This window comes from Schistocerca gregaria, chromosome 1, assembly GCF_023897955.1.
Source record: "Schistocerca gregaria isolate iqSchGreg1 chromosome 1, iqSchGreg1.2, whole genome shotgun sequence".
NCBI classification, from domain to species: Eukaryota; Metazoa; Arthropoda; class Insecta; order Orthoptera; family Acrididae; genus Schistocerca; species Schistocerca gregaria.
The window spans coordinates 309,087,321-309,106,286 of NC_064920.1; positions in this window are offsets into that span (position 1 = coordinate 309,087,321).

Below are 18,966 nucleotides of genomic sequence, written 5' to 3' on the forward strand. Positions count from 1 at the left end.
CTGTACAAGCAATGATCACACGCACGGCACAGCGGATACACCAGGAACCGCGGTGTTGGCCGTCGAATGGCGCTAGCTGCGCAGCATTTGTGCACCGCCGCCGTCAGTGTCAGCCAGTTTGCCGTGGCATACGGAGCTCCATCGCAGTCTTTAACACTGGTAGCATGCCGCAGTTGACGGACTTTGAGCGAGGGCGTATAGTGGGCATGCGGGAGGCCGGGTGGACGTACCGCCGAATTGCTCAACACGTGGGGCGTGAGGTCTCCACAGTACATCGATGTTGTCGCCAGTGGTCGGCGGAAGGTGCACGTGCCCGTCGACCTGGGACCGGACCGCAGCGACGCACGGATGCACGCCAAGACCGTAGGATCCTACGCAGTGCCGTAGGGGACCGCACCGCCACTTCCCAGCAAATTAGGGACACTGTTGCTCCTGGGGTATCGGCGAGGACCATTCTCAACCGTCTCCATGAAGCTGGGCTACGGTCCCGCACACCATTAGGCTGTCTTCCGCTCATGCCCCAACATCGTGCAGCCCGCCTCCAGTGGTGTCGCGACAGGCGTGAATGGAAGGACGAATGGAGACGTGTCGTCTTCAGCGATGAGAGTCGCTTCTGCCTTGCTGCCAGTGATGGTCGTATGCGTTTTTGGCGCCGTGCAGGTGAGCGCCACAATCAGGACTGCATACGACCGAGGCACACCCGGCATCATGGTGTGGGGAGCGATCTCCTACACTGGCTGTACACCTCTGGTGATCGTCGAGGGGACACTGAATAGTGCATGGTACATCCAAACCGTCATCGAACCCATCGTTCTACCATTCCTAGACCGGCAAGGGAACTTGCTGTTCCAACAGGACAATGCACGTCCGCATGTATCCCTTGCCGCCCAACGTGCTCTAGAATGTGTAAGTCAACTACCCTGGCCAGCAAGATCTCCGGATCTGTCCCGCATTGAGCATGTTTGGGACTGGATGAAGCGTCGTCTCACGCGGTCTGCACGTCCAGCACGAACGCTGGTCCAACTGAGGCGCCAGGTGGAAATGGCATGGCAAGCCGTTCCACAGGACTACATCCAGCATCTCTACGATCGTCTCCATGGGAGAATAGCAGCCTGCATTGCTCCGAAAGGTGGATATACACTGTACTAGTGCCGACATTGTGCATGTTCTGTTGCCTGTGTCTATGTGCCTGTGGTTCTGTCAGTGTGATCATGTGATGTATCTGACCCCAGGAATGTGTCAATAAAGTTTCCCCTTCCTGGGACAATGAATTCACGGTGTTCTTATTTCAATTTCCAGGAGTGTATATGGGGAAAACGAAAAAAAAGAGTGCTTCATACAGGATGTAGAAGGGTGTGTCTCTACTCTCCTTACGCTTCATCATCCAGGTACGTCTTCACGTATATCATGTTATTCCACCGAGAATCGAACTTAGTCTTGTCAGCTCACTCAATGGGTGTCTTCTCCTACCTGTTGATGATCCAGCTGCGTGGAGGGTCGCGTAGGGCACTCCCTAAGTAATTAGAAAAATACTGTCTGTATTTTGGGTTCCGTACGATCTTGCAATGACGTTCTCGTAGGTAGTTCCAAAAGTCGAATACATCTTTAGGCCCATCGTGAAATAAGTAGTGTACCGCATGCGCACGGATCCACGTAACAGCGTTGGTCTTGGCGCGCGTGAAATAGTGTTGATCCGGAAATAGTAGAAACTGAGGTGTAATGTGTTCCGGAGTCACTCGTAGAAAATACGACAAAATTTGTCGCACCAAGCGCCATACGTCTTCTGCCGCGCCACATGTGAGACGGTGTTCGTCCGTGTCTGGTATCCCGCAGTCTACGCAGAGAGGCGATTCCGCCATGTTTATCTTGTGGAGGCGTGATCGGGTGATCTGTTTACCATTGACTGTGATATACGATGTGGATCGGACGGCTGTGTCCAGTGTAACCGCGTGAATCGTCTTCCACACCACCTTCCAATTAATCTGAGGACTTTTGGTCTCCACGATATTTGGTGGGCGCCTCTGCTGTAGTACATGATATATATCCCGCGCCGACGCCTGTTTCGTCGGTGCTACTGCGATACGGACATAGCTGTGTTCAATGTAAAAGTTCCCGAAGTAATAGAAGGGTGGGGGTATGTCTTGCGTCGTCAGTGGGGGCATAAGGGAGGGCGGAGCTAAGGACTCCAACAGCAAACCTGTTAAACTTTCCGGGTGGTGGCACCACAGCTTGATGTGTGACCTGACATACAGGGCCACAGCTCTGTCGTGAACATGGACTAGACCAAGACCTCCCCTTTCTGGGGGAAGGGTCAGTGACTCATAACTGACTTTGAAGAGCATGCCTGTACTGACGTAGGCTCCGAATGCCGCTAATAGACGTCGAGCCATCAGTAATGGTATTGGAAGAACACGCGCTATGTGTGGAAGGCGCGATGCGAGGTAAACATTGACGAAGTGTGTCCTTTGGAGAATGTTCAGGGTCCGCAGACGAAGGTTGAAGATCTGGACCCGAATTTGTTGTAATAAGCGGCGGTAGTTAAGAGCCGCAGTGCGCCGTATGTCGTTGTGAAACTCTATTCCGAGACATTTGATAGTGCCACAAAGCTATAGGAGTTCGACACACGCTGGGGTCAACCCGTCTCCTATGGCCATAGGGACGGATTTGGCGACGGTGAGACAGCTGCCGGAAGCCACACCGTACGTGGTAATCCATTCTAGTGCTCTATTGACATCGTCGCGATTGCGGAACACGAGGACCAGGTCGTCTGCATATGCTGTACAGCGAAATGTGACGTCACGTAGGGTAAGGCCGGTGAGGCGTTGACGGAGGCCACAGAGGAGTGGTTCCAGTGCCAGAGCATATAATAACGTCGACAAGGGGCAGCCTTGACGCACGGAGCGGTAAATCGCGAGGGACTGCGAGAGACGCCCGTTAACGAGTACTTTGGAAGTCGCCCCTCGGAGGAGGCGCATCACGACGTCTGTGAATTGCTGTGGGTACTGCATATGCTGGAGAACGGACGTTAGGTACGCGTGATCCACTCGATCAAAAGCTTGGCTAAAATCTAGTGATGCCAGCGCTCCCGGGACGGGGCGTGCCCTGGCTAGGGCTATTAAGTCACGGTGTCGACACAGTGCTGTGTGGATGTTGTTGATACCCCCTAGGGAAGTCTGATCTGGCGAGATAACGTAAGGTAGGGTCGGTCGTAGACGGTTTGCTAACAGTCTGGTGAATATCTTCATGTCGCAGTTGACGAGTGTTAGCGGGCGGTAATCTTGTATTCGAGCCCCACCTTCAGGTTTGTGAACCGGTATAATTATTCCTTCTACGAAGGTCGCAGGGAGCGGCACCGCGGCTGACATAAGTTCCCGACAGATGTCTGTTAACTTGGGAGCCAGTAAATAATGGAAAGTTCTATAAAACTCCACAGGGAGCCCGTCCGGGCCAGGAGATTTATTCGCCGCTCCTTTACCGATGGCGTCGATAACTTCGTCTTCCGTAATGTCGTTCAATAATTCAGTTTGTAAATCCTGTGGGACAACGCCGTAAACCAGTTGTGAGACTGCTGTCACCGCCGTTGGGTCGGAACATTGAGCAGAATAAAGTCGTGCGTAATGGTCGAAGAAGGCTGCAGCAATATCGCGTTGTGTGGTGTGACGACGGCCGTCCTCAGTGGTGACGCCATGTATCAGCGCCCGTCTTCGCAGTGTACGTTCTCGTATGACGTGGTACATGGTGGGTCGTTCCGTTGCGAGTCTGTCTTGTGTTCGCGCTCGGACGATCGTCCCTGCGAGGTGGCGGCGCATATGGGCTACGATCTGTGCTTTCGCACGCTGAACTGTCAACTGTCGTTCCGGTGTGGGTGGCAAGGAGGCGCATTCGCGAAGGACGGTGAAATAAAAATCAAGGGTCTGCCGCCTCCAAGCAGCAGTCTCACGACCATACGTAATAAAGGTTCGCCGTAGGGCCGGCTTGGCGCAGGTTAACCACCAACTAATCGACGTAGGATACTTTGGGAGGCGGCGGACGCACAAACTCCACGTGTCTTCGATGGCACGTCGACAATCCGGAGAAGCGAGATGAGCAAGGTTTAATTTCCAGGGATGTCGGCTACGCCAAACCCGTTGGCGACGAAGGGTGACGGCACATATATAGGCCTCGTGATCAGAAAAGGCTACTGGCCACACCTCCGCGTCACTCACCGTTGCCGCGAGAGAACGGGAGACGTAAATCCTATCGATGCGACTAGACGAGTGACTCGTGAAACGGGTGTATCCAGGTCCATTTCCTAAAACATGTTCCCACGTATCTACCAGCTGGAGATCGTCGATGAGTGTCCCAAGTTCGGGGCACGGTGAATGGCGTGGCAGCTGATCTTTAGGTGCTTGGGTGCAATTGAAATCGCCCCCTAATATCAAGTCATCGTGCCTGCCCTGAAAAAGGGGTGCTATTCCTTCTGCGAAGAAGAGCGATCGGTCACGACGGCGTTTCGTTCCGGAAGGGGCGTACACATTGATAAAGCGGACGCCTTGCACAGTTACGGCCATTCCACTAGCGTCGGGGAGATATCGGACTTCGTCCGCCTCGAGGCCCTCTCTGAGGAGAATTGCGACTCCACTGTTAGTTGGCGAGGCGTGGGAGACATGAGCCGTATAACCATACATCCCCGGGAAATCGGCGACGAAGACTTCTTGGAGAAAGACAATGTCAACGTCTGCTGCATTGAGCATGTCTTGGAGCAGCGACAACTTCGTACGTGTCCGAATGGTGTTAATGGTGATGGTCGTTAAGCGATAAGTCTGTAGATCGTCTCCTGCGGTGGGGGCCGCCGTCAGTGTCGCCGTAAAAGGTGGGGCCTGTGATCTGCTGGCCGCGTCCGCGCTGTCAGCTGTTGCTACTCTGGAGGGGCCGAGTTGTGGGAGGTGAGACCCTTCTTCTCAGCCACCACAGCGGCCGTAGAATCGTCTTCAATGTCATCCGCCCAAGGTCCGTAAGTTAACGGTGGCTGCGGTAGAACACTTGTGGGCTCAGTGACTAAGGGTGAATCCGCATTTGTTTCCGGTTGTGTACCAACGGCGGGTAATGTGTTGGCCATCCGTTTGCCCGAGAGAGCGGAATCGGGTTTGTCAAAATCAGACAAAGTGACCGGTGAGGGCGATCTCGTGTCATCCATTTTCCTCGTAGTTTCGTCGGCCGTCCGGTCGTCAACTGGAGAAGACGGCCGCTGGAGGCAATCGTCTGAGGATGTGCGACGTTTTCTCGGTGACCTTTGTTTGCGGACGTGGGTTTCTGTGTCCGAAAGAGCTTGTGGCTCTCGTATAGCATCCCCCTCAGGTAGAAAGGCAGAGGTTGGTACAACCCTAGCGTCGAGTTCCATTCTCTCGTCCGAATCTTCATGTGGAGTCGATGGGCGGCGTTCTGCAACCTCTGCAGACACCGTAATGGTGTTGGTCAATCCAGGACCGGCGACAGGCGCGCAGTCTAATGCTTCCTGTTTTCCTGGAGGGTTGTCGTCTGTCATAACAGTCGATCGTGTCACCTCTGCGTAATTGAGGGGGAGGGCCGTGAGCGTAGGAGGTGGTGTCGTGTCATGCAATGGAAGTTGTGTAACCCGACGTTGAATACACGCCGAGCGCACATGACCCTCCTGGCCGCAACCAGAACAAGTACGAGGTTGTCCGTCGTACATTACTATTGCTCGACAGCCACCTATGACTAAGTAGGACGGCACATGTTTCTTTAATTCAATTTTCACTTGACGGACGCCGTTGAGGACCTGGTACGTCTCGAAGGTGTTCCATTTTTCGGCCACGTGACTAATTACCGTCCCATAAGGGCGGAAAGCTGAGGTAACAACGTCTAGTGGTACTTCGAAAGGGAGTTCGAAGACTCTTAGTGTGCGTAATCCTAGTCCAGCATGGTCAACAGTAACCTCTCCGATGTGACCATCGGAGTGTTTGAACTTGAGAGTATTCGCGCATCTGTTCACAACTGTGTGACATAACTCGTCATCGACCATCTTGACGTAAACGACGCTACTTGTGATGGATAGGTGGATACCGATGATGTGCTGTGTTGGTATTTGAACTTCGTCACGGATGAATCGTTCGACTTCAAAGGCTCGTGGTCGTGCGTAGTCGGGCTGGAAGGTGATCTTGATGGTAGCTTTTCTGTACGAATGAGCCATGGCGACTCAGTGTTAACGGACGCGAGTATTAGCTGCGGCGGGGAAGTAAACAAACTACGCGCGCTCGCGACTCTGCGGACGGGACGTAAACAAGACGTCCTCGCCGCTCACCGGCCGAAAGCAGACTGAACGGGTTAGTCCTAGTATGTGACGAAATGTGGCATGCAGGGCCGGTAGTAGGTATGGGTTGTGGAGGCTATATGCATCTGACATCCACCTGGTACCGACATGCGAGGCAAGGAAGGCTGGCTACTCGATAACGGAAATAGACACCCCAACAGTGAAGACAGGACCTTCGTGAAAGTGGGAGGTCCATCAGAGAGCCCACAGCAGTGCCCTCCAGTGGCGCCGCGCAGCACGGGATGGCTGGAAGTGAGGCGAGGTATGGGGTGAGTCCCAATGTCGAATGTAGACCCCTCAGATTGGACAACCACAAGCACCAAAGTCGGCTACACTGACGGATGGGAGTAATGGGAAGCACACGAGTGTATGTTCCAGCAGAGTTGTAAGACCGCAGCAGGGGCGGCACGTTGCTGGCGACAGATGGGCTGCAGCATGACCGGCAGCCTGGCTGGCGGGTCTGTCCATGCAGCAGCGCGAGTAAATTGACTTCACTCTGTTCAAAATTGTTCAAATGGCTCTGAGCTCTATGGGACTCAACATCTGGGTCATCAGTCCCCAAACTCAGAACTATACTACTTGCGATTAAAATTGCTACACTAAGAAGAAATGCAGATGATAAACGGGTATTCATTGGACAAATATACTAGGCCTGACATGTGATTATTGTGCATTATCCTGCTGAAATGTAGTGTTTCGTAGGGATAGAATGAAGGGTAGAGCCACGGGTCGTAACACATCTGAAATGTAACGTCCACTGTTCAAAGTGCCGCCAATGCGAACCAGAGGTGACCGAGACGTGTAACCAATGGCACCCTATACCATCACGCCGGGTGATACGCCATTATGGCGATGACTAATACACGCTTCCAATGTGCGTTCACTGCGATGTCGCCAAACACGGATGGGACCATCATGATGCTGTAAACAGACCTGGATTCATCCGAATAAAATGTTTTTCCATTCGTGTACCCAGGTTCGTCGTTCAGTACACCATCGCAGGCGCTCCTGTCTGTGATGCAGCGTCAAGGGTAACCGCAGACATGGTCGCTATGTCGCGATACGGTAAACGGCAATCGCGATAGACTACAATCCGACCTTTATCAAAGTCGGAAACGTAATGGTACGCATTTCTGCTCCTTACACGAGACATCACAACAACGTTTCGCCAGGAAACGCCGGTCAACTGCTGTTTGTGTATGAGAAATCAGTTGGAAACGTCCCTCATGTCAGGACGTTGTAGGTGCCGGCACATGCGCCAACCTTGTGCCGATGTTCTGAAAAGATAATCATTTGCATATCACGGCATCCTCTTCCTGTCAGTTAAATTTCGGGCCTGTAGCACGCCATCTTCGTGGTGTAGCATTTTTGGCCAGTAGTGTATTTAAACCTAACTAATCCAAGGACATCACACACATCCATGCCCGAGGCAGGATTAGAACCTTCCACCGCAGCGGTCGCGCGGTTCCGGACAGAAGCGCCTAGAACCGCTCGGCCGCCCGGGCCGGCAGTCAGCATGGTGGGCGGGAAGTACTGCCTCGGCGGCGTCTGCTGCGACACGGTAACTCTGACACATCCTACGGCCCCTGCTTCCACTTGTTGTTAGCAGGTGACAAGGGCGAAATGCATTCAGCACAACTAACAAGCTCACAGCCGACAATGTCATAAGGTAGGAACTATATGGAGCGTGACGCCAATTGGTATGGAATGTTGAGGAGCCCGCACTTCACTGGCAGGCGACCAGATTCATTTGAAATTCGAACGGGAAATTTGGTCAGATAAAGAGCATATAATTCAGTGCATGGAATACACAGGACGTGCTTACGGAGGGTAGCCAGGTGGTGGCAGGGGGTGGGGGGAGGGGGGAGTCACTGTATTTGAATTACAGAGGAGCGGGCAGAGGATGGACGTTGATGGGTCAGAGGCGGTGAGCAGAGAGAGAGAGAGAGAGAGAGAGAGAGAGAGAGAGAGGGAGGGAATTCCAAATTCCACATTCTGCCTTCAGTCGCCGGAGTGTCACCTCACATTCATCTATTGGTGGCTGCTGCAGGTGACGCATGACGCCATGCAGCAGAATTCAGCTGTGGGATCCCTGCTGAGTACAGCAATACTAGCTTACACAGAGTGCAAGATGCGAAAGCAGCCTTCAACAAATAATCAAAACAAGGGAATAAATTCCTCTCATTCAAAAATTTGCAGTAAATTTATCCGATGTCGTCCAGACGAGGAGCTACCTGTGCATTTTGCTCTTTGTCTGTTTGTATTTCAGTCAGAAGCCTTGCGAGTATTTTCTCTCGAAAATAATATCAGATGTTTTACGGGAACTTTGGTTTAGGCAAACCGTTAAGTATAAACTGAACGATTGACTTCACTTTGTCTGTAATTTACTAGAAACTGCAAGAAACAAGTTCAGCTTCAAAACGTCAAATGGAATGATGATATCGCTCAATAACCGAATATTTTTTGTTTCCTGAGTTTCTAGTGTGTTACGTAGATTCGTTAAAATTTCCAAAACTATCTCCGCAGAGTAACACGATTATCAACGTTTATTTAATAAATAAATTAAATATCTTTCTATGCTACAATGTCTTATTCTTGAGCTTCGTATTCTAAATTAGCACAGTTTTCTATTTTTACTGTTTGTGATACTTTAAATTAGAAATAATTTTCTTGTTTGGCAGTTATTAAAAATGAACACGTTTTCTTGTTCCGGCCGCAGTATAGCAAGCTCATTTTTCCTTTATGGTCAGAGAATCACGTAATATATTTTTTATTGATCATTGAACTGGCTCAAGGAACGACACCTAAGCCCCTTTGATTGGGGCATCTTCAGAATTATGAAACGCTCCACATGTGAACAGTATGCTGGCAGCCGTTACACAGCAATGAATTTCTTTTTGTTAAATCTCCTGTAAAGCCTCGCTGCCTTTCGCCTTACGATCTAGTTCTCTTTCCACCATTCCGGTGAGTATAACTATATTTATTCTCAACATTTTCGAGATGTGGTCTCACTGTCTCCTTTCAAGAGTTATTCAGGACCTGAACTTACAAGTTTCTTCTGGCGATGTTGAAGGAATTGGTATCTCTATGTTGTGCAGCTCTCTCAATTTAGAAAGGCCGTTTCAGCTACTGCTTTAATTAATTTTGTGACGTAACCAGCAGTCGCCCTTTAGAGAACTTAATACGACCGCGTTAAATCCTCTTTCGCAAGTTATGACGCCTTGGATCGTGTCGCAGATACTTATCTCATTCTGTATTTCCAATACGGAATCAACATGACATTTTCATTAAGCTAGCGGTATCTAATTTCAACACCCCTCGGGGTAATCGTTATTTAATGGTAATTGCCACAAAGACGAGAAAAGAAAGTAAGATGTTAACTGGGGAATTCATCGCCAAACATCGATCTTGAAATTGTGAGAGGTTAAAATCATTTACAATGAAATAAGATAAGCTAGTAAGTATATCACAATGTTTCGCCAGTTTATAATATACAGTTCTGATAGTAATTTAACGTACAACTAGTTCACATAAGCCTTTTATCTACATACGGAATGTATTTAAATTTGTCTTGGCAGACGATAACTAATATATCTAAAACTGTTACTTATTGCTGTATGTAAACATTTTCACTTCTGGCTATTGATAATAATCGTTGTATCTCGAGTATTATGGGTTTTATCAGATTTGTAACAGCAGCCCTTTTACTGCTCATTACAGAAGCCGCAAGAAACATTGGAGCAGCCTTCGAACAAATACAAGGCCAGGAAATCTTTCCGAAGACGTACAATCGCTGGAAGTGGATGTTGTTTTTCTCGCGTGATTGGGCGCGTTTAAAGTAACGACGGACACACAACGTTTCCCTTTCAGTGGAGCTGAGAAAACGAAAGGATGTTACGTTTTGGCTTCAAAAGAACACTACATTGTCGAAAAATTATTTGTTACAGTGTGAAGGCATCCACAGATTAAACATATATTTCTAATGTCCATTACGCTATATCAAAAATTACCAGATAATTCCATATAAAAAGTAGTAGTCTGGCATGAATATTTGTAAAAATAATCGAAAGAAAAGAGAAAAGATATTGTACTACCTTGGGATTCGGGGACTATAATAGAAAACGCGCAAATGATGTTTTGGTATATAACAGGTTTTAAATGACAAATGGTGTAGTATACCTAACATAATTTAGTATGAATATTCAACTGTAAACGGGCAGCAAGTACCTACGCAAAAATGTCTCACGGTAAACACCTTGCCGCCTAGCTGGTTCACGGAGTGAGGGGCGCTGTGGTTTGCACACTGGACTCGCATTCGGGAGTACGACTGCTCAAACCCGCGCCCGGTCGTCCTGATTTAGCTTTCCCGTGATTTCCCTAAATCGCTTCAGACAAATGTCACGATGGTTCTGTCCCCTCCCCCCTTCCCTGAAATCAAGCAACCAATCAACCTAGTTGGTTCCACAAAAATGCGGAATATGTAACTAACTAAACAAAAACTAAGAAACAAGCTCATCGTGCGACTGCGTAGGCTTCCCCGGCGCAGTAATTTGTAGTAGCCTCCTAGTGTTTGCTGTCGTATCCTAAGAACAGCATGGTTCAATGAAGATTATTAGATTCAGCAAAAAGCCAGTGGAGATTACAAACAAACACTTAGTTTTTATATTATTTGTTTGGAAATTTTGGTACACTGTTTCGTTTTTTTGTAAAGAAAACTCTATAACCTTAGTAGTAGTGAAAGCACTTCAGTTCATGACAGGTTAAGCTGTCTAATTATCTTCACTTAACGTTTGTAAACTGAATGTGACAGTGTGAAATTACCACAACATTTAAGGAAGTGTAAAATTAATTGATTTTTCCTTTTTGGTCATGCTATTTTTACAAATACTGGCTACGCTTATTAGTGTAACCATCGAGCTTAAATTTAATAAATATCTGTAAAGATAAAATGAAGAAATTTGAATTTATTTTATCTTAGTTTATGTTTATCTTTCGACTATGCCTGTAGAATTACTTGTCGTAGCATGTTTCAAGTGTTATCATCTTAATTTTGACTCGCAACTGATGGTGAAATAATTTCAAAAAAGCATTACTAACGGCCATGCACGTAGAAAGTTTGCGATATATTACAGTCCCCCTCCCCCCCCCCCCCCCTCCCACACACACACACAGACAAACTTACGTTCTCCAATGAAAACAAGTTCTTAGTGCCTAACACAATCCTCTGTTTCATAAAGAGTTGTTTTCAGATATGTCCTTGATTTGTCTAACGACGCCTGTCTCCCTGTGCACGGTGGCATAATTTGATCGTCAAATTTATTTATCCGTTTCATGAAAATACGAGTCGCCAGTGGAGGGATCTGTTATTGCTTCATAATGTCAAGTTTTGGTATTCTCATTTCTCTGACATCGGCAGTGAACATTCTAGCAGCGTGTTTACACTCACAGAGATATCACGTCAAAAAGTGCTTTTTTAATTTGCGCAAAACTGTAAACTGAACTGACAACCAAATAAATATGAGCTAAGAAACGTATTCAGTGATACAAAGCATAAGGGCAGGAATCAGATACAGATGTCTCACTCTGAAAGTAACGTAAGCTACTTAATTACAAGTCAACTCTGACACAGATTCCTTCCTCCATCGAGGGCGAAGCTTTTGTGAAAGACCTTCTCTTTCACAATTTATCCGTCAGCTAAAAGCAGCCACAGCTCTGTACGGGTTCTTGAATCGAGAGGGAAGATACTCCAAAGACTTGTCTCTACGCTGGTCGCCCATTAACTCAATACTTTAATATGATACAAGAACATGTCTCTAAACCCGTTTTGTCTCTGCGCCGAAAGTCTTATCAGCTATTAACATTTAAAGATCTATGTTCATTGAAATATCTGCAGAGTAAGATGGCAACAAAATAATGAGAAGAGCATGGAGCAATTTCCGGCCAGCAGACAGTTTTGGTACAAACAGTAACTATAAAATTACAACTTTCAGATCCTCTTATAATTGCAGAACAGTGTTTTTAAAACTTTTTTCGATCTAAAGAGAGATAAGAAGCAGTCGATATATTATAAACTCTCTTGAAGAGACATGTGGATATGTTCACGGTAAAATCAGATGTAAAATAATCAGCTTTTAACTTACGTTACTTACGTAATGAAGATATTCATAGTGATGGTTTCCCAGGCATATTTAAATATTCTGACTGGAAGGCACTTGAAAAGAAAGGAGGTGAAACAATAATTTATTCAGGACCCATCTCATTATTTCAAATATTCGTAGTACTCAGAAAAGATTGATTGATTTTATTTAAGAAGTTGTGCAAGTTGTGTTTATGAATTTTTTTAATGCGTGAAGCTCGACAAATCAGTTACTTAAAACAATATAAGAAAATCAGTAATAAATATTTAGTATTTCAAATCTGATCGATATTTATTAGAGACTTCAGAGCGTGACATTGAGTAGAGTTTCATTTACTCAGATGTGTCAAACTCAGTAACTCATAAAATGATTACAGGTACTAATAAAACTGTCTGAAAACATTTCAATTAAAAAATGTTCCAAAATAATACATAAGGTATCAATAAATAGTTAGCAGAATAGTTAACACTAGCCAGCACACCAGATCACAATGAGAAACTATACAAAGAATGTGAAGTGCAACACTTAGAATAACCAAAGGAACACTATTTGAATAGTTCTTAAATGGGCAGCGGTTGTCTCCTTAAAGAGCCCGAGATCATGAAAAATTATCCGAACAAGGAATTAGGTAGAATGAAAATTTCGCCCAAGAGAGAATGTACCAATTTACCTGCTCGATTTCAAGTGTTAATAAGTCAAGCTGGTTCTATAAATGAAAGTATAAATAAAATCTAAACACTAATGCCCACATTGTTTAAACTAAACAGCAATGGCCACACGGTTTAAAACAGCAAGCTGTAAAACTGAACTTAAGTTAATCCCGAATACAAAATATATTACACATAACCAGCATGTACTCGTATAACATTGTTTAAACTAAACACCAATTGCCACACGGTTTAAAACAGCAGGCAGTAAAATTGAAGTTAAGTTAATCCCGAATACAAAATACGCATAAAATACAAAATACTCACAACCAGCACGTACTCGTATAATATTCGTAAATCACCAACAGGGTTCAAACGCGATAGACGGGAACTAGACAACCTGCCCCAAATAACTGTGACAAAGTTAGCTAAGTTATATCTGATTAACTCTTTAAATAAAATCGGAGTCAACTCAAACCTAAAACAAAATAATGCACGTAATTTAAAGAATCGCGCAGGACAGGAGATATCTGTAGCTCTAAATAACTGTTCGTACAGTCTACACACTAAAGTGATAGCCAAGTTATTCCAAAAAGTGCCAATAACTCTTGCTCGCTAATCTCACTTTGCTCATGAATTCTGTAGACACAAATAGCAGACAACGTTCCAGTGCCTGCTCCCATCAAATTTCAGCGATGAGTTTCTCGGATATGTAAACTGGTAGAACAGAGTCATATTTAACTTCGGCAAATGCTCATACCACTACAGCACCTGTCCGTGGACGGCCATCCTGCAGTTACCTGTGGTAAACGACGCCGGCCGCTGTGGCTGAGCGATTCTACGCGCCTCATTCCGGAATGGCGCTACTGCTACGGTCGCAGCTTCGAATCCTGCCTCGGGCATGGATGTGTGTGATGTCCTTAGGGTGGTTAGGTTTAAGTAGTTCTAAGTCTAGGGGATTGATGACCTCAGATGTTAAGTCCCATAGTGCTCAGAGCCATTTGAACCATTTTTTGGTAAACGACTGAGGGCAAGCAGATGTGCAACGCCGTTAGGTCAGCACGGTGGAGAGCGCGCATTCTCCTCGCGGGATGAGAAAGGGGTGGTTGCTTATCTCAGATGCAAAGAGATCATACCAAGCTATGGCATTCATCGGACATTTAAATTTTTTAATAAATAATGAAGTGGTCCGTCGCAAATTTCCAGTGCCGTCGCTAGTCTTGTAATAAACTTACAGTCCAAGTGCCTTCCTTCAAAACTACTGATTTTTCAGATGAGAATGCCAAGTAGCTGACCCATTTCATTTTCATTATGTCCTCTTTTAATGCTTCCAAGCAACAAACTTTATGTGTAGACTTTAGTAGGCTTTTTTGCACCAAATATCACTTTTCTCAAGACTTTGAGAGATTCTTCGGAATAACTTAACACGGCTCACAGCTGAAACTTCTCATTCGTTGTCAACCCAAAAACAAGAGGCTTCTGCTAATTTGATCTGGATTTATCTTATTCGACGAGATTAAGTAGTGGTAGATTCTGGTTGGATCAGGCAGTTTTTGTACAGGAAATTATTTTTTCAGACATTTACAAATTTGAAAGCAAATATGCTGCGGAAGTCCACGACTGGGCCATAGGGCTGACTGTATCTGGAATGCAGCTTTTCTGCCGCCACGGCAATAGGAGAGGCAGGGTAGCCAGCGCATCGTCACATTCGCCTTTTACCTCTGACAAAGATTCCCGGCGCTCAGTTTGACAGCAGCCCGAGTGAATCCAGGATGGACTGGCTCGAGGTAGACTCCCGGCTTCTATATGGGAATGAGCCAGTTATAAGCAGGGCTAGAGTCTAGTGCTCTCTCCCACAAAACCTTCACGGCCGCAAAAGATTTCCAAAAAAATTTGTTCACAGAAAGCAGATTTTTTCCAGTTTAATTTTGATATTTGTTGTCATTTCATTTTCGTTGCATTGTATCACTGTTTCACGTAAAATTACATGTATTGGTACAAGCAAACTGTACATGCAAGTTGCATTATATGTCATGTTGCATTTAGAATAACTACAATATTCATTTCGATAAACTGATAACGAACTTCCAGTACAGTAGCACTTTCAATAAGTAGACGTATGTGGCACCAGCATGACGGGTGCATGACTCACTACCCGCTTGTGGCTAGGAAAGCCAGCTCTTTTCACGTGTGTTTACGGATTGTTGGATGTCGCATTATCGAACACTGACGAATATACTCTAATTTTCGCTCCGATTCAAGCAGAAGCTAGTTTCTCATGCATTTCAATGTTTATGACGTATATCTAATGAACTTGTGTCTTACAATGACATGATTAATGTTTATGATGCTATACAATAGTAAAAGTGTGCAGAGACATTCGTTGATAAATATGAGTACTGTCTGCAAAATATATTGTGAATAGAATTCTCAATAAAGAACTAATAACTTAAATTTTCATGCCTGATGCTGGAGTTTCTCTGCTGAACAACGAAAATGTAGTAAGTGATAAAGTTTTTACTTTTTCTTATTTTGTGAGGGGATGTGAGGGCGATAATGTTTGGTAAAGGTTTGAAATTAAAATTAAAGTTTGTTGTGAATTACTGGACGAATTCCATTTTCTAATGATTATATTATGATAGCATTTTACATTTTTAAATTTGGGCAGTAATTACTGAAAATCAAGGTTTCATTGCTCTTGGGACTATAGGTAGGCACGTTGCAACTGCATCCAGGTTACCATGACCCAGGTTATTCGCTTAGTCGCTTATTAGTACAGATGACTATCACTGTGTTTTGTCTAACAAAATGGACAAGGCTCATTTAGTGTCATCATAAATACAAGACTACAGTGTAGTGCATTAAAATAGAGCACTGCTGAAAGTCTTACACTATGTGATTTTAAATTACGTGAAATAACAAACGGTCGCCATTCCCAAATTACACACACCATCTAGAACTAATTAGTTATCAGCATAAAGGTTTTCACTTTCAAAGAAAGAATAGTATTGTGCAGTACGATAATAAATGGGCAAATCTCTCACAAATTGGATTTCAACAGTAATGAACTGTAAAAGCAGTGGAATTTCAATGTTAATTGTGTGCTTTATGGAAAATTTAGCTACATAATGAAAATAAATTATTTGTTGATAGATTTAGGTACATTGGCATGGATTACGTTACGTTGTAGTAACATCTCATTACACACTTCGATTATGATTATTCTGAGTATGGAAGCGTTTATCATTAACTTAGTCTACCATAACTTCAGTAGCGCTGTTTGTCAGGTAATAATAAACAAAATAACGCAAGTAAGCACGCCTCAATGGAAAACATTTAAGAAAATAAAACTGAAAGAATTATTAAAAGGTTATGAAATAGAGAAATACATTGATAGTAATAGTAATACAAACTGCCAATAAACTTGGAATTTAGTGCGTTAGTAAGTTTAATGATACCGAACATGTAGGCTTTAAAATTAGGTGCACGATCATAATAATGGTATGGTGGTTTCAGATAAATTAAGCATTTGATCATGTCTCAGTTGGAGTGGCCTATTGTTTACTTGATTATACATGTTACTGTGCTGGCGAACTAGCGTCGCCTCAAGGCAGTTAGCGACGATGCAAAGCACAGTGGAACAGTTGGCCATTGGAAAAAGTCTGTGTCCTCCCCTTAGGTGTATGGATGGAAGGAGGGAGGGAGGGAGGGAGGGAGGGAGGGAGGGGACACATGAGGGGAGGTAAGGGAGCCTCGATATTCGGCAGTTTGTGAGTGCCTACTCATGAGAATGCACATTCAACTACCACTCCCCTCTGCAGTCTTTTAGGACGACAATTTTCCCAGTACTCTTCTTGCATTATGACCCATTCATTATGAGTGCTGGTTTTTTCACAACATTTTATAGGTGAAATTAGAACTGTGATGCATTTTTCCCATCAGTTTCGATTACCTGGGTTTCACAGTGGTTTTTGAGCAGGCGTCTGTAGCGAACTCTTGTCTTCAAACAACAATAGATACTGTATGCTTACAGGTAATACACTTACATTCCTCTCTGTCTAACACCAGAATCTCGTTACTTGAGCACATTTCTAGCCAAAAAGAATAAAGGCTGTACCTTACACCCCTGCCTTTTTCCTGCCAGCTTATAGGTGAACGGTCGAGTTTAAGTGTGTTTGTCTGTAGTTTGGGGTCGTATTACGAACTTTTTTCCCAGCAGGATAACATCAGTTGTATGGTATAGTAAGTTTTTGAGTTGTATCGCGATTTTAGGTCATCCCTGTGTAGCGCTACACCTGTAATTGTGTGATTAGATCCCATCTTTATGATTAATTACATAATTAGGACCTATCTGTACTCCATTTTCCCGACCAAAATAAAGTATGTACTCTAACCCAACCTTCCTCTTCTGCATCTGGACAGTTTCCTTGTGTTGGGCAGGTGCAAAATGGTGCAAAAAGCTCTGAGCACTATGGGACTTAACATCTGAAGTCATTAGCCCCTAGAACTTAAAACTAACTAACCTAAGGACATCACACTCATCCATGCGCGAGGCAGGATTCGAACCTGCGACCGTAGCGGTCGCGCGGTTCCAGACTAGAACCCCTCGGCCACACCGGCCAGCTGGGCAGGTGCACTTGGGCTTTCCATATTGTAGAACCAGGGTTCGAATCCCAGAAAAGACTTCGCCATTTTTAATTTCCTGTCAATTCAAGTGCCTCTGGTGATATAATTGTGTTAGGGGAGTCCACTTGGGCTTTCCATCTAGAAGGACCAAGGGCTGAATCCCGGAGATGCTACTGCTCTTTTTAATATCTCACTAATTCCTGGATGGAGAGTGGAATAGGACGTCAGCACAGCCCTGGGACAAAGAAATTCTGGCCAATAGGGAGTGTGGGGGATGGGAGGAGGAGAGGGAGGGGAGAGGGATTGCAGGCGGGGGTGGAGGGGGCTGGGGTCCGCGTGCAGGCTGAGAAAAACACATGACGTCATCTGGGGGTGAGAGTGAGTGTGGTCAGGGACGGCGGGTGCGGGCGTGGTTGGGGTGGGACTGGATGTTGTCAGAGGGGAAATTAATTGATCAGTTTAATTAATTTACATACAAATTTGCTGTTAAAAGTGTCCTAATGCCCCCACTATCCTACTAGTGATGCCTCCAATGCATTTTAGTTTATTTTATCGACTGGACGAATAATGTTGCATCACGTTTTAGAGACACATGGTCACAAAGTAAGTGATCACGAATTTTAATATATTGTTTATATTTTTATTTTTATCGTCTTATGAGGTTTTTAGAGAATAATTCTGATGATGAAGGTTTGCTCCTTCGCAAAGTGTCGGTTTTGATTTTGCATTGAGAAATTTGGTTGAGATTGTATTTTGACAACCATTACATCCTGCGCATAATGGACAAAATCAAAGCAATTTTTTGCAACTGAAATCCGAAATTGCATTTTCAAGAAGCGCCACTTCTACGATATACACAGATAAGACTTGCAACGAAAATCCTGCATCGAGAGTACTCCTTGTAAACAGAGAAAGACTACAATTGGTGAACGTAAAATTGTAAGAGAACCCACATTTTTTTATATTAATAAAGCAATTGAAAACGGAAAACAGTAAAGGCGACTGAATATACTCGATTTAGAAGTTATATGTAACGAAACGTAAGACTCAAAAATACACACAAAGAGAAATACAAATACAGGGGTGGAAATACACACATGACAAGAAGCTTTGCATCACCTCGGTTCTGAGAGTTCCGGAACCGGTACAGAAAAAAATTGGAGTAGAAACCAACATGAACATCATTTCCGCCCTTTTTATTACTCATGGAAACCACACATTACATGTTGTACCGCCACGCATTAAG